Source organism: Lactuca virosa, chromosome 3, assembly GCF_052849685.1.
Source record: "Lactuca virosa cultivar CGN04683 chromosome 3, Lactuca_virosa_CGN04683_v6, whole genome shotgun sequence".
Taxonomy (NCBI): domain Eukaryota; kingdom Viridiplantae; phylum Streptophyta; class Magnoliopsida; order Asterales; family Asteraceae; genus Lactuca; species Lactuca virosa.
Genome location: NC_136428.1, coordinates 358534603 through 358555919, shown reverse-complemented (window position 1 = coordinate 358555919; position 21317 = coordinate 358534603). Strand labels below are relative to the sequence as shown.

Here is a 21317-nt window from a genome sequence, read left to right as displayed (position 1 = left end):
ATATTCTTATACAGGTTCGAAAAAGAGGATTCTAGAGGAAATGTTGATCTGGTATATTTTTTGGGAACTGAAAATGAATATTCAAACGAAGAGGGTGGGTGGGGATGATTAAACCTTCGAAGATTTGGTGTATTTTAAAATTAAATCACTGATTTGGTTTCCAAAAGAGATAAGGGTAATGGGAGGAGATAGAAATGTGATTAGAGAATGAACCTTGATTTTTGCTGATTTTTAGGCATAGGAGTACTGGTTGAATCAAAACAGTGACACTTGTCATTTTTTAAAATTAATAGAAAAAATATCAAAATGACACATATTCAATCTATTTATTTATTCTAGTGACACGTATTAATTTTTTAAAATTAATAGAAAAAATATAAAATAACACATATTCAATCTATTTATTTATTAGAATAAGAATATTCTTTAATATAAACCCTAAAAAATATGTTTTGAATTGTCTATCTTTATCTTTAGTATTTTAAGCCATTTACTTTACGCAAATAGTCAATGCAAACATATTTTTTTTATTTAAACTGTTTTTAGTAGGATATACCTACACTTTTAAATAAAAAATAAACATTTTTCATACTACCGATAACTACTTTTCCCTCATGATATGATGTTCTGTTTTTCACGATTTGATAGAAAGTTTGCTTGTCCACTCCATAAAAGCCAGCTGTCGCTGCAAATATGGAATTAAAATATGCCTTTAAATCCCCCGAACTGGCACATCATAGATAAAACTTCAAACAAACCTTTGAGAAGAAAAAGAAATGGCAAACCCAATTCTGGAGCTCGTATTCATCCCTGCACCAGGGGTTGGTCACATCATGTCCACCATCCAGATCGCAAAACTACTCGTAACTCGCGACCACCACCTCTCCATTACTGTCCTCCTCATTAACCCGCCGCCCACCTTCGGCTCCTGCTCCGCCGTCACCACGTACATCCAATCATTAGCAAAGACTAAAATGGATCGTATCTCCTTCATCGATCTCCCTCAAGACAAAACCCCACCAGTCTCAAAAGTTCCAATGGCTGCGTTGACTAGTTGTATCAACAATCACTGCAAATACGTAAGAAAGATTGTCGCCAACAAGATGAGTCAACCGGGTTCGGCTCGTGTCTCCGGGTTCGTCGTAGACATGTTCTGCACCGGGATGATAGATGTAGCAAACGAGTTTAATATTCCGACATATGTGTTCTTCACTTCTAATGCTGGGTTTCTTAGATTTAAGTTGTACATCCAGACACTCTATGATTATGAGAACCAAGATATTGTCGTGTTAAGCAACTCGGATTCCACGATTCACGTTCCGAGTTTTGCCAAACCAGTGCCCACAAAGGTTTTTCCAGGCGTCTTCCAGACTCTAGAAGGGCTGGACTTTGTTCTGGGGTCTGCCCGGAGACTGAGAAAGGCGAAAGCGATCATTGTCAATACATTTTTGGAATTGGAAACACATGCTATTAAGTCATTCTCGGAAGACTGCACCCTTCCGATGTTGTATCCGGTGGGTCCGATAGTCAACCTAGATGTCTGTTCCCTAAAAGCGTCTGGTAATGATGAAATCATCACCTGGTTAGACAGTCAACCGCCTTCCTCGGTGGTGTTCCTGTGTTTTGGGAGTACAGGGAGTTTTGATGAGGTTCAAGTGAAGGAGATAGCAAACGGTTTAGAGCGGAGTGGCCACCGTTTCCTATGGTCCCTGCGTCGACCTCCAAAAGATAAGAGAACAAGAGCACCAAGTGATTACGAGGACCCCGGAACGGTGTTGCCCGAAGGATTCCTGGAACGGACGGCCGGAATCGGAAAAGTAACGGGGTGGGTTCCGCAGGTGGATGTGCTGGCTCATGGTGCAGTCGGAGGATTTGTATCTCACTGTGGTTGGAACTCGTTGTTGGAGAGCTTGTGGTTTGGTGTACCATCGGCGGCATGGCCAATCGACGCCGAGCAGCAGATTAATGCGTTTGAAATGGTGGTGGAGCTTGGTTTAGCGCAGGAGATTAAGTTGGATCATAAGGATTTTTGTAATCAGAAGGCTGATAAAGTCATAGTCACTGCGGAGGAGATTGAAAGTGGGGTAAGAAGATTGATGAAGGATAACGAGGTGAGAACAGAGGTTAAAGAAATGAGGGAGAAGAGCATTGCGGCGGTTGCAGTGGGAGGTTCGTCGTATGCTTCTGTAGGTCGTCTTATTTTGGACTTTAAACGAAACCTGTTATGAGTTCTCTTTCAAGTGTTAGTGTAATAAGTGAATCACATATGCAATGACGGATCTTAAAAGTTAACTAGGGTTCATTATAATAATAAGAAAAGAAATATAAAGTACTATTAAAACTGGTATTGCTGCAAAACGGCTTAACCCGTTGTTCAACACATTTTTGGTTGGGTGAAATTTATCATTCTCATTTTGACCAGCCAACATTTAACTAAAATATATATAAAATTACATTTAAATAATATTATTTAATACTTTAATTAAAATATTATATATTATTGTTTATGTTTTAAAAAAAAAACATGTACAATAGGAATTCTCATATCTAACTTTATACCGACAACACTATATATTTTAGACCTCATTCCTTAATTACGCCTCATATTGCCTAACCATGAATTGTCAGAGTTTTTTCTCAAAATCACGAATTGCGGAAAACATGAGTGCTGCGCTGTGATCAAGCCGAGCCCTTCCTTTTCGAATCAGAAGTACCTGAAACTATAAAACCATAAACTGTAAGCACAAAGTTTAGTGAGTTCCCCAAATATCACATACCATACATAACATACGAGCATACATATCATGCATACAATAGGAGGTGTTATGTGCCAACCATAGTCTTACCATTATGCCATGAGTCGTATCATGGTCTTTCCTTGCCAAGTCGGTGACTAAAACCCTGGGTCTTACAGACAAGTGTCAGGAGCCACCTCCTGGTCTTCCATGCAAGCATAATAAAAAAAAACTAGCATATAATCTACATCTACTTATCTACTTAACTGTCAGATTCCAAACTTTGGTCTTGCATACAGGTCTGCCAGGAGCCACCTCATGGTCTTTCATACAAATGCCAAGGGCCACCCCTGGTCTTCCTATAATAAATAAACCAAATGGACCAGCATTGGTGCCTTCGACCCATAATAAAGTGAGGAGACTCACCTCGACAGCTGAACCCACGAATAAATCTCTTACCGCTGATATGCTAAAATCCCCACGCTATTAAACACATAACACCCAATTAAGAATTGGGTTCCAAACCAAATCCAACAATCCAATTTGGGGTAAAAAGACCATTTTACCCCTCATCTAGTTTGGTCCAAGAATAAGGCTCAAACTCACAATCATAAAGGCCCACAAACCAACAATCATCTAAAGCCCACTTATGGCCCAATTTTCCAAACTGTGCCCAAACGTTTTCATGGGCCTTACCCTAAAGCCCATTAACTTTTCCCTGATCCAAAACACATATTCTCAGATAGCCCAACAAAGCCCCAAGCAACCAAGCCCAAAAGATAGCGTAAACCGAAGCCCAAACATACAAGGCCCGAACAGACCGAGTATGCAGGCCGTACAAGCACGTACACGCAGCGTACCTTCTTGGAGACCTGTACGCTAAGCATACCTACTTGTACGCCCAACGTACTCACCCTATCCAGCCCAAACTTGTTTTTTCACTTAATCCATTAAGACAAGGCTCCAAAACACAGATCTGACGTCCTTGAGCTGGATTATCACGTAAAGTTGCCAACTTTATGTCCTAGCATGACTAAATGAAGCTCTTAAGCTTAAAAGGGACTTAATAGATGACTTAAAGCATGCATGACACCATTCTTCACATAAAGCTTGCACCTTTATGCTCAAGGATACCAAAACAAACTCGGATCTAGAAGAACAAGCCCTTAAACAACCCAACAGATCCATAGACCCAAAAAGGAGACCAAAATCACAACAAACTAACCATGAAGAGATCTAGACATATACAAGCCAAGATGAAAACTTGATACCTCAAAAAGCTTCCCCACAAGATGATGATTCTGGATCCGAAACCTCTCCACCAAGACAAACAAATTCAAGCTTCTCTTCTTTCCTTCCCACGGGCTTAATGTGCACCAAAGCCTTCCAATAGCTCAAGAACACCACCAAGAGGCTACAAGGTCGATTTAGGGTTTTTTAGGGTATGGAGGCTAGCTTAGGAATGAACCAAAGGGACTAACATAAAGCTTATATAGGGTACAATACGAAAATTTAGGGTTTCACACTAACCCGCATACGCCCAGCGTACTCATCGTACGCCCAGCGTACGAGGTCTCGCAGTACGCTAAGCGTACTCCTCATTACGCATGACGTAACTCCCTTCGCATAAGTATGCACTGCATACTCCCTTGGTACGCCCAGCGTACTAGGGTCTTCCCTCAAACCCTAACTGATTCTGAATGCCATAACTTCTTTGATACAACTCCGATTCTGACCATCCTCATATTCATGAAAAGTTATCGAGAAGCTCTACACTTTTATCAACTCAAACTTGCCATACAGATTCCCGAACAGAAATCCAAGTCCCATGAAAGCCCACTGCCATTTTACCAAAATACCTCTTGGCTCCAAAACCAAATCCGAACGCCCGAAACATCTACATTTCATCACCCACGCCGAAATGGGTAACGATTCGGAACAAGGCGTTACAACTCTCCCCCACTTAAATTAGATTTCGTCCTCGAAATCATTCCTTACCTTTCACAACACACCAAACAACCTACGCAACACAACCTCAATCCCGAGAATACCATAGCCTTCCCAAGGCAACCGAAACCAACCCTAGCAAAACTCACCAAACCTGAAGAAGAACGAACCTTAAACCCTTGCAGATAACCCTAGCAGAACTCACCAACCCTAGCAGACTCCAGACACGAACCCAATTCACTAAAACAACCCCGACTCATCTTGCTGCCCCCTAGCTGATTTCCAAAAGTAGTCGAGACCTCCCTGGTCCCAACTTGTCTGCCAACTATCTGAAACAACAGACTTCTACACGGTTGCTGAGTCGAAAGACACACATACACAGTCGCCCCACGCGACTCCCAAGAGAAACCTTATCTGGTGATAACCACCTCCATCTTTCCCGAAACCTGAAATCTCAAATTGGTCTAACTCCCCGACTGATCGCCCACACTGGACCACTACTATTCCAATTCCACAATGAATTCGATAAAAAAAACACTTCCAACCCTTGAGGCTTCCATGGGGAAACCAAAATCACTGACCTTATACTATTGCAGAACATTTATACTTGACAGAAGGCTCAGATAATCCTTCGAGTAGAAGACTTATCCCTACAACGATTAGACTCAAACGAGAGTTGCGCAACGGGGTCCAATCAACCACTCTGAGATTATTTAATCCAACTTCAAGCGACTTAGCATATGCCCCGAATAACAAGCGACTCCAGACATGAACCCAATTCACTAAAACAACCCCGACTCATCTTGCTTCCCCATAGATGCTTTCCAAAAGTAGTCGAGACCTCCCTGGTCCCAACTTTTCTGCCAACTATCTGAAACACCAGACTCCTACCCGGTTGCTGAGTCGAAAGACACACATACACAGTCGCCCCACGCGACTCCCAAGAGAAACCTTATCTGGCGATAATTGCCCAAGCCATCTTGCCACTAAATCCAATGCTAAGATGAATGCTACATGACCAATTGTAGTCTCATATCATACCCGGTTTCCAATGGCCTACTATTTCCTAATTCCAAGCATGTTGTGGCCCTACCATAGTCTTACGCGTTGACCCACCCTGGTATAAATCATTTGAAGAATTTTGTGGCCAATCATGGATTTGTCACACCCTCACCGCTGCACAGGGACCGATGAATGCTTCGAGCCACCCCATAGTCTTACAACACTCTCACACTAACTGCCAACTATTGAATGCTACGGGCTACCCCGCAATATTACAACACTTCCTATTTTGCCATGGCCACCGCCCATGGTCTTACCGCTCACCTATCAATCCATACACATCTAGAGTCGAACACGCACCCGACCAAGCACCCAAGCTGAACTCGAGTCATGACTGGAATCCCCACCCTGGGTCCACCAAAAGCCTGTTATCCATCACCAAGAAGGCGCTAACCAACTTTTGGGAAGTTTCCCGAACTCCTAACTCGCACAATCCTCAATCCAGATGGCCTCTTGGGCCGCCTTCCTCCCCGAAAGGGATGTGAAACTCATCCTAGTTTCACACCTGCTTCTGCTCCTGATTATCTGAATGATTCCCCCCACTTTGATTTGACTAAGCCCTTACAGCGCACAAGGTTTGAAGGATTCCCAATCCATCTTACCCTATAATGATCGAACTGCTGACAACTTGCACTTACCAATGCTAGTGTTCAATTACTAGCCAAACCCCAAAGACCATACAACCCTTGAAGACCAGATGAACACTCCTCGAAATCCCAACAAATCTGATAACTCTAGATGATTTCCTGTTGGATAAGGTGTCTAAGTCCATAACTATTTCTGGTATGTACTTGACCCGACCCGACATGGTCCATTTGGGTTGCATGGCACCATGCAATTGGATAAACTAAAATGAGAGAAATAACACTTATGGTTTATTAATATATTATAAGTTCTAATATATTAATAATATTATTTAATTAGTTTGATCAAGAATTAATTTAGAATTAATTAAGTGATCAAAAGATAACTAATTAAATATATGGGTAGATTATGTAAATCTTCCATATCTTATATAGTGGGCTAAGAGGCTCCATGGATTATCAAGTTGGGTTCCACCCATAGGATGCTCCATGGATGCTCCATGGGAGTTACAAACCCATGGGTCATGGAAATAAAGAGTCATGACACATTAGGGTTTACATGGTGTAACCCTAGATGTGTCAACACTATATAAGAAACCCATTCTCCACCAAAATAGGCTACACTAAGAAACAAGAGGGCTAGAGCCGATTTTGCAAGTGTAAGATTCTCTCAAAGTTTACTCCTTTGCATTTGGTGTTGTGTGAAGCATTTAAGGCATCACACTTGGGGTGCTAGGCTCACAAGGTTTCAAGGATCATAATCAACAACAAGGTAAGTTATTCTATCTTTCATTCAAGTTAAAAATGTTCCCCATGTATGCTAGATAGGAATATAACCTTGGAATTCAACTTTGCATGATTATTAGACAAACATAGATCCAAGGTTATTAGGGTTGCATGTACACTTAGGAAGTGTTAGAATGCTCAAAACCCATCAGTGGTGTCAGAGTCAGGTTCGTTTGTTGTTTTTTTTTGTGTGCAAACAGCTTGAAAAAAAAATCGTTTTTCTGTTTTCTGCTCGTATGAAAGTTTGCACATTTGTTGCTGGAAATGGACTATAAACATTACCCTAAACTGTTTTGATGTTTTAAAGCTTGTTTTAGATGGTGTAATGTTTATGCTAATCCATTTACAATGGCAATTATTAAAATTACAAGTTTTTTTTAAGTGTAATTTTTGATTCTTGAAAGTGTTCATATTCATGTTCTTGAACTTATGAAGATTAGATGATCATAGGAATTGTTTGTAACATTCATGGTAGTTTAATTCATGATCATAATGTGTTTTAATGGAGTCCATAACTTGTCCTCAAGTTATGGAAAACCAAAAGTCTCACTTTTATTAAAGCCATTAAAAGAACACAAGAGTTATAAAAATGAAGAGTCTTCATTTTTATTACTCAATTAATTCATAAGTTATAAGAAATGAAAAGTTTTGGAAGTTTACAAAACTTGCCCTCAAGTTTTGGAACATGTAAAGTCTTGATTAAAACTTTAGTTCCAACCCTTAGAATTTTAAAAGTTAAAATTCAACCCTTATACTTTATAATATTATAAGTTACTAATATATATATATATATATATATATATATATATATATATATATATATATATATATATATATATATATATATATATATATATATATATATATATATATAACGTCAAGTCGTCTTACCGCTAGTACGCCTCATTCACGAAGCCGGTCTATAAGGGGGGTATAAGGTTGTTGCCTATAAAATGGTAACTTAATGGGTGTCCACTCTCACCCACCGCTTCCTTGATCGGTGGAGGGTCGTTAGCCGAACGGGTAAGACAAGGACTTATAAATTCTCATTAAAAGTATGATGAATATTATAAAGTAACTAAATGCTTTTATTAAATTCCCAATCTTAGTTACTTTAGGAAAATGTGAATAAGGTGCTAATCCATGAAATTACACTTTACACTTTGTTTAAGTCGTTGGTGGAGCGTGTGTGGTTAACCGGCACACTAACTTGGACTTAACAAGGTAGGTAAAGGGTGACTTAAGGTTTACCATAGCATCGGTGGAGCGTGTGTGGTTTACCGGCACATCGATTGAGTGATAAACCTTGAGGGTACCAAGTGATTTGCATGGTTACTTCACACCTCGTTTTGTGATCCTCGGTATCCCAGTCACAAAACTTGGAGGGCACACTCGAGATTGAAACATGCCTTTGAAAAGTTCATTGAATCTCAAAAGAATCTAGGAATTTCTAAGAACCAATTAAAAACCTAATATCTATATTTCATTTTTCATGGTGGAAATTGGTGAATCGTCATTCACCTACCTTTCAAATATGTTATAGCTTGGATTACGGCATACCACTTCTAAGTTATAATATATTGTGATTGGATTTTAGCCTTAATATTACATTTGGGTGTTTTATTAAGGACTCTCTTAATATCTAAACTAATCTTGTTCTCTTCTTTCAGATGTCTTCAAACAATGGTGCTTCTGGCTCTAATCCTAATGGCTCTTTTACCCTTATGAACTTGTGTGGGAAAGTCACTTTTGATGGATCCAACTTCAATGAATGGATCAGAAACATCAGGATGATTACCCGCTACGAGGACAAAGAATATGTCCTTGACAAGGAGCTTAAGGAGATTGATGAGACCACTGCAACTCCCCAGGAGATCGCTGACTTCCGGGCACATGAAAGGGATGCTACAAAAGTGGCATGCATCATGTTGGCCACCATGACAGCGGAACTCCAAAAGTCCTATGAGGACTTCTACCCTTTTGAAATGCACCAAGATCTGATGGAAAGATACCATCAAAGTGGACGACAAGAGAGGTATGAAATCATATGCTCTATCATAACAACCATGATGAAGGACGGGGAATCCGTCACGAGCCACATGCAGAAAATGCAAAGGTATGTGGATCGGTTGCTGAAGCTTAATGTGAACTTCTCTGAGGAGCTTGCAATAGATATCATTTTGCACTCCTTACCATTGTGCTATGATCAATTCCGCATGACATATCACATGAATAAGGAAGAGGTCACACTCAGCAAACTTCAGGGACTCCTCAAGACCGCAGAAACAGGTCTTAAGGGTAAGTCGATTGTTAACACTCCTACTCCAAACTCCGCCCCGGTTTTGGCAATCGGGAAAGGTAGAGGGAAGAAGAGGAAGAGCTCTTCGAAGGGTACCAAGGCTAGGACCCTTGATGGCTCTTCTTCAAGTGGAACCAAGAAAGGTTTTGTCACTCCTTCTTCTGACCCTAAAGAGGTTGAATGCTTCTATTTCTATGAAAAGTCACATTGGCAGAGGAACTGCCCAAAGTACCAGCAAGATGTGAAGGATGGGAAAGTTAAACCCAACCATGCAGGTATTTACACTATCTTATCTAATAACTCACCCCATTCTAACTCTTGGGTCCTTGATACCGGTTGTGGTATTCGTATCTGTTCTGATTTGCAGGGACTAAGAAGAAGTGAGAATGTGGAGCATGGAAGAATAAACTTAATCATGGGGAATAGGAAAGCTTTACCTGTCACCAAGATTGGAGTTTATACTTTATCGCTAAGTAGTGGGTTTAGTTTAGATTTGAATAAATGTTGTTATTCGCCAGAAATGGCAAGAAATATTATTTCCTTTCATGCATTGTATAAACAAGGTTTCACCTTTTCATTTGATAATGAAGTTGGTTCGATTAATGCTTTCTTTAATAATGTTCTTTATTTTAAAGCATTACCTTGTGATGGTGTGTATGAAACTGTATCTGTGGTTGATAACTTAGGAAATAATGTATTGTGTATTGATTCTGTTAATGATAATAACTTGGATAAAGCATCATTATGGCATTGTCGTCTTGGACATATAAGCAAGAAACGCATAGGCCAACTCCAAAAGGATGGAGTATTGGAGTCATTTGACCTAAAGTCAGATGATAGTTGCGAATCATGCTTACTTGGAAAAATGACAAAGTCACCCTTCATAGGCTCTTGTGAGAGGGGTGAAGGTTTGTTGGATCTTATACACACGGATGTGTGTGGGCCCTTCAAACATGCCACAAGGGATGCTAATCGTTATTATTTGACTTTTACTGATGATTACAGTAGATATGGATATGTCTACTTAATCAAGCATAAGTCAGAGACTTTTGAGAGGTTTAAAGAGTTTAAACAGGAAGTTGAGAATCAATTGGGCAGGAACATTAAGATGCTTCGATCCGATCGAGGTGGTGAGTATCTTAGTTCAGAGTTCCTCGACTATCTTAGGGAATGTGGGATTGTCTCACAATTGACACCTCCCAGGACACCGCAGTTGAATGGTGTAGCTGAGAGGCGTAATCGAACCTTGTTGGATATGGTTCGTTCCATGATGAGTCGAGCTTCGCTACCAATCGCATTTTGGGGGTATGCCTTAGAGACTGCCGCCCATATCCTTAATCTAGTTCCCACAAAGAAAGTTGCCAAAACTCCTCATGAGATGTGGACTGGTAAAGTACCCAAACTAGACCACATTAAGATTTGGGGTTGCGAGGCTTTCGTGAGACGCGAGACTCATGATAAGCTCGAACCTCGAAGTGAGAGATGTATTTTCATCGGCTACCCACAGAAATCCTTTGGTTACCTCTTCTACAGACCTAGTGAGAATGTGGTCTTTGTAGCTAGGAGGGCTTTCTTTCGAGAGAGAGAGTTCATAAGCCAATGAGACAGTGGGAGGCAAGTTGACCTTGAAGAAATTCAAGAGTCAAGTGGTGAAGGAACTTCAAACCCTAGCACTTAACTTGAGGAGGAAACTTCTGTTGAGCCAATTGACAAGTCTGTACCTCTGAGGCGTTCCACAAGGGTTAGGAATGCACCTGTGCATTACTATGGATTCCATATTACTGTGGAAGGTGATACACTTATCAGTGATGAGACACAGATAGGTCTGGATGAACCTAACAGTTACGCGGAAGCCATGGCAGGCCCTGAGTCAGCCAAGTGGAAAGAGGCAATGGACAGCGAGATACAGTCCATGTATGACAATCAAGTTTGGAACTTGGTTGAGAATGTACCAGGTCGTAAGACTGTAGGGTGCAAATGGATATTCAAGAAGAAGACCGACGTGGATAGTAATGTACACACTTATAAGGCACGACTGGTTGCAAAGGGTTTCTCACAAACTCCGGGAGTTGATTATGATGAGACCTTTTCTCCAGTGGCCAAGATTAAGTCTATTAGGGTTCTGTTAGCCATAGCCGCATTTCATGACTATGAAATATGGCAAATGGATGTCAAAACCGCTTTCCTTAATGGAAAGTTGGCTGAGGATGTTTACATGAGTCAGCCAGAGGGTTTTGTCAACACAGAGTACCCTAATAGAGTGTGTAAGCTTGAGAAATCCATTTATGGGTTAAAGCAAGCACCTCGCAGATGGAATCTTTGCTTTGATGAGAAAGTCAAGGAATTTGGCTTTTCTAGGAGTGAAGATGAATCTTGTGTATATGTCAAGGCTAGTGGGAGTATAGTTAGCTTTTTGGTATTGTATGTGGATGACATACTACTCATAGGAAATGACATCCCAACTCTACAGGAAGTTAAGTCCTGGCTTGGGAAGTGTTTCTATATGAAGGACCTAGTAGAAGCTGCCTATATTCTAGGGATAAGGATCTTGAGAGACCGGAGTAAAAGACTAATTGGACTTAGTCAGAGTACTTACTTGGATAAGGTGTTGAAGAGATTCGGCATGCAGGACTCCAAGAAAGGAGAGTTACCCATCCAGAGTAATGCCAGATTGAGTAAGACACAAAGCCCTAGTACTGAGGCTGAGATAGCAGAAATGAGTCGAATACCTTATGCTTCGGCTGTAGGATCGATCATGTATGCTATGACGTGTACTCGACCTGATGTAGCCTTTGCTTTGAGCATGGTTAGCAGGTATCAGGGGAACCCTGGCAAGGCACACTGGACTGCGGTAAAGAATATCCTCAAGTACCTACGGAGGACTAAGGACTGGGTCCTTACCCTCGGTGGGAGTGAAGACTTGAGAGTTGTAGGGTATAGTGATGCTAGCTTTCAGACTGATAGGGATAATTTCCGCTCTCAGTCAGGCTGGGTCTTTACCTTAAATGGAGGAGCAATTTCTTGGAAGAGTTCCAAGCAAGAGACAGTGGCTGATTCAACTTGCGAATCAGAGTATATAGCAGCTAGCGAGGCAGCAAAGGAGGCGATATGGCTGAAGAACTTCATTGGAGACCTTGGAGTTGTACCAGCTATTAAAGAGCCAATGGAAATTTTCTGTGATAGTGAAAGTGCAGTTGCCTTAGCCAAGGAACCAAGGGATCACGGGAGATCCAGACACATTGACAGAAAATACCATTTCATCAAACATCGAATAGAAGAAGGACTCCTCGTGGCAAAGAGGGTATCATCGGATGAGAATCCAGCAGATCCCCTCACGAAGGGACTGACTCGGGTTAAGCATCTCCAGCATGCTCGGAGCATAGGGCTGAAGGATAATATTAGATTTAGTAGTTAGATAACCTTGAAATTTGTAAAGTGTAATTGACATTAGATGATGAATAAAAGGTGTTTTATTTATGAGCAAAGTGTTCTTATCTCTTGTCGATCGTTTACTATTTTTCTTTTGCATGTTTTGACTTCCAGAATAATTATGTTTGGTATATCATATTATTCGAACCTCCACAGTCGGTCATATGTCGGAAGTAGGTATGAATCAAGACTGTCATGATTGGTTGCAGAGGTCTAAGTTGTTGGACATGGCTACAACACTCATGAGTGCTCATAAGTTCTGAGCACTGGACTCAACCCACGCTCACTGGAATCACTTCATGGAATTTATCTCGATTGATCGTGAGACGGTAATATCATATAAGTCTTCAAACCTAGAGATATGATTTGTTACTTATGAGTTGGTTATGCATTGATTGTACGTTAACGCATTGGTAACTCGATGTTATAAAACGTGCTTTTGTGTATAATTCAATGAGTGGTAGAACAAACATATGAGTCGAAGTTTATCTGTTCTTTCTTGGATTAGAAGCTGATATCTGGGCCCCTCGATGATTTTGTTTTGACCTATGTACCGGGCCCGGTCAGAACTAAGTTGATGTGTTCAATTAAGTTCTTTGTCAAACAAATCGGAAATCGGGAAACAAACTGCTGGACACAAAGTAAGACACTGTTCCATGTATTTGTCCGGCTGATATCTAGAACAGAGGATTATATGATCACTTATCTTAAATGGCGTATCATCATCTTCTCAGTTCCGAGAGACCTTGAAAGAGCTACGATTGCCGATCGGTTCCTGAAGTATTGCAGTTATAGTTATTAGACTTATCCAAGTGGGAGACTGTTGGATAAGGTGTCTAAGTCCATAACTATTTCTGGTATGTACTTGACCCGACCCGGCATGGTCTATTTGGGTTGCATGGCACCATGCAATTGGATAAACTAAAATGAGAGAAATAACACTTATGGTTTATTAATATATTATAAGTTCTAATATATTAATAATATTATTTAATTAGTTTGATCAAGAATTAATTTAGAATTAATTAAGTGATCAAAAGATAACTAATTAAATATATGGGTAGATTATGTAAATCTTCCATATCTTATATAGTGGGCTAAGAGGCTCCATGGATTATCAAGTTGGGTTCCACCCATAGGATGCTCCATGGGAGTTACAAACCCATGGGTCATGGAAATGAAGAGTCATGACACATTAGGGTTTACATGGTGTAACCCTAGATGTGTCAACACTATATAAGAAACCCATTCTCCACCAAAATAGGCTACACTAAGAAACAAGAGGGCTAGAGCCGATTTTGCAAGTGTAAGATTCTCTCAAAGTTTACTCCTTTGCATTTGGTGTTGTGTGAAGCATTTGAGGCATCACACTTGGGGTGCTAGGCTCACAAGGTTTCAAGGATCATAATCAACAACAAGGTAAGTTATTCTATCTTTCATTCAAGTTAAAAATGTTCCCCATGTATGCTAGATAGGAATATAACCTTGGAATTCAACTTTGCATGATTATTAGACAAACATAGATCTAAGGTTATTAGGGTTTCATGTACACTTAGGAAGTGTTAGAATGCTCAAAACCCATCATTTCCATGATACAACACCCAACTCTTGAAGTCCCTTACACCGATGACAAGACCAAAACCTTAACAATAGACCCCTTCTCTTGGCACTCCTAGTGGCCAACCGAGCACAAAAGCTAAAACCACTGAACCTTGGCGATGCTGGAGAACTAACCCGCTGATCCTGGCCATAGACATTCCACACAATACCCCTGAACCGATACCGACTAAGAACCAGAATAACAACCGGACATACTGAAGCCCTGTCAACAAGATGTAACCCCTTTTGACCCACTAATAATTCATGGCATGCGAAAGGCATATAAAAATTATTTGATAATACAACATAATCAATGCGAAAGGCACCTGATCTGACCCCCTCTTCCCTAGGTGCTCCAAATTGATCTCCCGCTCTCGGGCTCTAGAAATCATATCATTCAAGTTATTGCACCTGGAAATACTCACAAACTCCCTGCTATTATCCCATAGCATATCATGATATCTCACTTTCTTCATTTCCTCATCTGCTGCATACTGCAGGACCAATAAATCCCTCTCTCGGAACTTGGTAGTGATCTTTGCCACAGTCTCCGTAGTCTGGCAGAGATCCTGAAACTCTTCCGCCATCTGTTGCACCTCAATCACCGATGCAAACTCCGCTCGGAACTTGGTTGAAAAATCATCCTAAGACATGACATTAACTGCATCATCACCGACCTCACGTCCTACCTCCCCCACCAATCCTGTGACCTGTCCTTCAAAAGGCAGGAATCATATCTGATCTTCACCTCCTCGGGGCAGAAACTCGTCCTAAACGCGTCCGTCATATCCGCTAACCATCTCCTACTAGAAATGGGGTCCCTCTCCCCATAGAACGTAGGAGCTCCACATGGAACTCACGAAAAGAAAGAGTGCGAGCCCCAACGATAACCATAACCTCCGCACGGAATGCTCCCAAGCGCTTATCCAAGATCTCCAAAATCCTATCCTTAACCGAACCAAAGATCATAGAAGTCTGCTCCAAAATAGCGTGGGTAATCTCCGGTGAGATGAACTCCCACATATGCTCGTAATCGGCTCAGTACCTGCACCTGCGCCGGAACCAAAACCTGAACCTCCTCCCTGAGTGCTCATCACCAAACTGAAATACAACATGCCAATGATCAGAACATACCCAAAAATTCTCCTCCTATAAGCTTCTTAGATTCTCCCAGACTCTCCCTGGTTCGAGTATGGATATTGTGCTTTTAGTAGTACGGGCCCAATACTACCTTCCACACCTATCCATACTTTCCTCAGGAATCATCTTGAATCCTCTAAGTCACCTACTCAAACTGATGCACCAAGAAGTCACTAAACAACGCCACTAAACCCAATGAAGCATATCCTAGGCTCTCCTAGGTTCCCGACCTCACCCTGCCCTCAGCTAGTGAAAAGCTCCCACCAATGTCAACTAACTACCTCATCAACACAGTCACATGCAATAGATATCAGATAATCCTTCGAGTAAAGGACTCAACCCTAGAGCGGTCGGTCTCAAACAAGAGCTGCGTAATAGGGTCAAGTCCACCACTCTAAGATCATTTAACTTGTATCACATGCGACTTAGCATATTCACCTAGTAGTTGATCCAAATTGCTAAGAGCCCCACAAAGCACAAAGCAAGTAGCATTCAGGGAACAGAAAATCTAACCAGCATACACTATTCAAGCTATTCTATCCACTTATCAGAAATTCATACTAGCATACAATTCTAAAGCTCATAAAATCATGAATATAAAGGCATCTCTCCTATCATAGAATCCGGAGAAGATCCTTAGCCCTAATCTAGCATGCAATTCTCATAATCATATCATATATCATAATAAACATGTATTGGTATTTTGGGAACCACTTATTTGAGATCGGCAGATTACACGAATCACACCCATTTCTTTGATTAAAAACCCTTCTTAATACAACATTTATTTTATGAAAATTTTCACCAACCCTCAGTTTGAGTCCAGGCATACCCGAGAGTATGCCCCAATCCCTCAAACTAAGGCTCTGATACCAACTTGTAACATCCCGAAAACTAGGGTAAATATTACATTTTTAATATAATCAAAACACTCATTTATCTTTTATTCAAACATTTATAAGTATTTCAAAATAAAAACAATTATCAGAGTTCATTCCCAAAATCACGAATTGTGGAAAACACGGGTGTATGCGCTGCAATCAAGCCAGACCCTTCCCTTTCGAACCGGAAGTACCTGAAACCATAAACCACAAACTGTAAGCACAAAGCTTAGTGAGTTCCCCAAATACTACATACCATACATAACATACGAGCCATACATATCATGCATAAAAGAGGAGGTTCTATGTGCCAACCATATTCTTACCATTATGTCACGAGCCGTATCATGGCCTTTCCTTGCCAAGCCGGGAACCAAAACCCTGGGTCTTACAGGCAAGTGTTAGGAGCCACCTCCTGGTCTTCCATGCAAGCATCACAAAGACAACTATCATATAATCTACATCTACTTATCTACTTAACTACCAAAGTGTAAACTCTGTCTTGCATACAGGTCTGCTAGGATCCACCTCCTCGTCTTTCATACAAATGCCAAGGGCCACGTCCTGGTCTTCCTTTAATAGATAAACCAAATGGGCCGACATTGGTACCTTCGACCCATAGTAAAGTGAGGAGACTCACATCACAGCTGAACCCACAAATAAATCTCTGACTGCTGATGTGCTAAAATCCCCACGCTATCAAACAAATAACACTCAATTAACAATTAGGTTCAAAACCAAATCTAACAATCCAATATGGGGTAAAACGACCATTTTACCCCTCATCTAGTTTGGTCCAAGACTAAAGCCCAAACTCACAAGCATAAAGGCCCACAAACCATTAATCATCCAAGGCCCAGTTATGGCCCAATTTTCTAAATTGGGCCCAAAACCTTACATGGGCCTTACCCTAAAGCCCATTCACTTTTCCCTGATCCAAAACACATATTCTTAGATGGCCCAACAAATCCCCAAGCAACCAAGCCCAAAAGATAGCCTAAACACATATTCTTAGATGGCCCAACAAATCCCCAAGTAACCAAGCCCGAACAGACCGAGTATGCGGGCCGTACAAGCACGTGCACGCAGCGTACTCGCTTGGAGACTTGTACGCTAAGCGTACCTACTTGTACGCCCAACGTACTCTCCCTATCTAGCCCAAACTTGATTTTTCACTAAATCTGTAACACCAGTCAAAATAGGCCAATAACAATCACATGTGATTATGCCAATCATGTAATGTGATTTTGTTAAACTAGTAATGTGATAAACTTACTATAAATTGTAATACAAGTAAGAACTTTCATACATAATTTATGATACAACTCAAATTATAAGTCCATACGGTTCCAAAAATATAGAGAACGTCTAAATCTGACTTCGCGTGAAGAAGTTATGATAAATTCTAACGCTATAATGCCTTATAACAAGAGGAATTGAAAATATACTTAGAATTAGCTATTGGAGTCTAAAATAAAGTCGTAGTACTCGGATATACCTACGCGTGCATATAAAGAACGCCGAAAACGGAGCTCGTATGCAAAAGTTATGACCTTCCGCAGATGTAGCTGTCTGAGAGCATGACACGTGGCAGAAAACCCTAGTTGTCTGGATTCACGACGTGAACATTAAATTCATGACGTGAATGAGCCCAGAACACCCTATAAATAGCGATCAAAGCTCATTCAATCCTTACACCTTCTCCTTTCATTCTCTCTCGTTTCCGAAGGCCGTTTCCCTTCCCGAGCCTGACAATGACGAGCCTCTGACCGTTTAGATTCTATAGATCATGCTACTAGGGTGAGTTTCACGGCCCCACTTTTTAATGTTTTCGAGGGAAAACGCATGCTAAATATTGAATACAAGTTAATACTATATTTATATGATAGTATGTTCGTTAATCGAGATATAATTGTTTTGTATCTATACAACTATCGTAAACTTGTTAACATGCTATTGTTATAGTGGTATACTAATGTAGATCTTGAGTTATACTTAGGATTCTATATATATGTTGCGTGCGATATAGTTCCAGAGTTATACTCGGAAGTTCTATATGTTAATTGTTATGTACGTTGTTATTTTTGGTTTTATGTCAAGATAAAACTAGGAACGTTATATGTTGTTGTTATTGGTTTTATGTCAAGATAAAAGTAGGAACATTATATGTTGTTATTATTGGTTTTATGTTAAGATAAAACCTGGTTTTTCCTCAAGTTATAATTGTTGTACTGCCTAAAGTATTATGAATTTAGGAGTAAAGTTTAAAAGCATAGTCTAGTAATTTAGGGTCTTAGACACGAAAATGCTTTTGTTGTTAGAGCTATAGGAAGCCGATAAAGTCAACATGAGTTATTGTGTTCATCATCTAAGATTGGGGATATTAGTGAAAGTCCTCTGACCTGCAACCGTTAATCCCGTGTGAACAAGGAATTTATGTATGAATAATATACGGGTTGACAACCCCACTCGTGGTTGCTAGCTACAACCCAACTTAAGCGAGTGACGCTCTATCCTTTTATTTGTTTATTGTTCCGGTGTCGATGAAGCGTGCGGTGTTCCTCATGGAAATCATGAGTGGGTTGTCCTCATGGAAATCTTGAGTGGGTTGTCCTCATGGAAATCATGAGTGGGTTGTCCTCATGAAAATCATGAGTGGGTTTTATCAAAGGTATTATGTCATAGCAACGGTTACAGGCTCATGGTAGCAATTTGTTAGAAGCATTATACTTTGTCGATATACAAGTATGAATGTTAAGTATAAGCTTCCCAAGGACTTATACTCTAAGTATAAAAATCTGGTAGGTATATTACTTGTATATTAAGTTGACCATTATACCTATTCTACTTACTCGTATAGAATTGAAATAGATTTATACGTAGCGGTTTTACTCGTATAGAATTGAAATAAGATTTATACGTAGCAACTTACTTTGTATGGAATTACAAACATTTATATTTATAATATATAAGACTTATAGGTATATACTTATTTGGTAAGTAAACCATTATACCTAGGATATATATACTAAATGTTTGAGAGTCAAAATGATACTTTTAAAACTATACTTTTGAACTTGAGAAAACGTGTTATTTTATATGGAGTCAAAACCTGTGAACTCACCAACGTTATGTTAACGTATTTTAAAATGCATGTGTTTTCAGGAAGTTGATAACTATGATACGAGAAATGAAGTTACACCGCCCGGTGTTTCCGCCGACGGCCGGGGTGTGACAGATTGGTATCAGAGCTATTGACTATAGTGAACTAGTACTTTCTTAGGAAAGCACGACTATAGTATAGGGCTTACTCTTTAGGTTTAGGTATATCCCTTAACCTACAATAAAAAGTATTAGTAATTATACTACTGAAGGACCACTTACTGGAGCGGTGAAAGGATAGACACGTCACTTGGGTTGCTGGATTTCAGAACGGCTATATGCTAAAATGATCCTGCCCACCGACTGTCCTGACTGGCCGGTGCCTTATCAGCTAGACCTGAAGTAACAAACAATAATTAATAATATCCATGAACATAACAAACACAAAGATATAGAGTTATGTATGAACTCAGTCGCCCGATGAGAACACATGTATAACCCAATAATATAGAAAACCTGAACCCTCGATAGCAATACAGCGCAATGTTTTAGGTCAAACTCCATAATCGAGTTTTATTGTACATGGGCCGAACGACAACTAAACGTAGACTGATCACCTATGTTTAATTATGGTTAGACCGATGCACAACTAAAATTGGATACGGTGTTTGATAGACTAAAACACCTTAAGATTCTAGAAGATTAAAGATAGATCTCAGATCAGGATACCATCAACTCGGAGTACAAGAAGACGATGTTCCGAAAACAATATTTAGGACTCGATATGGTCATTATGAGTTCCTAGTTAAGCCTTTGGATTGACCATCACTCCAACAATGTTTATGAACCTCATCAATAGTGTTTGCGAACCGTACTTGGATAAATTCGTGATAGTATTTATCGATGAAATATTGATATATTCACGAACCAAGGAAGAACATGGTTAACACTTGCAAATAATCTTGGAACTACTAAGAAAAGAAAAGTTGTACGCCAAATTCTCCGAATGTGAATTTTGGATTAGAGAAGTACAATTTTTAGGTCATGTAGTTAGCAACGAAGGAATTCATGTTGAACCCTCCAAGATTGAAGCAATCAAGAATTGAGAAGCACCAAAGACGCCAACATAAGATTTCGTCATATACCGCGACACATCAAATCAAGGATTGGGATGTGTGTTGATGCAAAGAGGAAAAGTTATCACCTACCCATCTCGACAACTTAAGGTGCATGAGAATAATTAGACTACCCTTGAACTTGAATTGGGAGCTGTAGTTTTTGCACTGAGAAGTTGGAGACACACAATTGGCCAGAGAACATAAAGGTGATACCTTATGTGCCGAGCCAGAAATAATCCACGAGGCAACTCAAAAGATCGTGCAAATTAAGGATCGATTAAAGGCAGCACATGATCGTTAGAAGAGTTATGCTGACGTAAGACGTAAGCCTTTGGAATTCGAAGTTCAAGATAGAGTAATACTAAAGGTATCTCCTTGGAAAGCCGTAATTCGATTCGGAAAACGAGGCAAACTAAACCCACGGTATATAGGACCTTTTGAAATTCTAGCAAGAATTGGTTCTGTCACATACCAACTCAAGTTACCTCAAGAGCTAAGCATTGTACACGATGTTTTTCACGTGTCAAATCTCAAAAGATGTCTATCCGATGACACTTTTGTTGTACCTCTCGATGAGGTACAAGTCAATACCAAACTCAACTTTGTAGAAGAACCTGTCGAAATCATGGATCGAG

At 40.2% G+C, this 21317-nt stretch overlaps 1 pseudogene; it reads left to right on the top strand.

Annotated features, from left to right (window-relative positions):
• Window positions 1–698: 698 nt before the first annotated feature.
• Window positions 699–2292, top strand: LOC145167586 (anthocyanidin 3-O-glucosyltransferase 2 pseudogene; annotated as a pseudogene).
• The last annotated feature ends 19025 nt before the right edge of the window (window positions 2293–21317 follow it).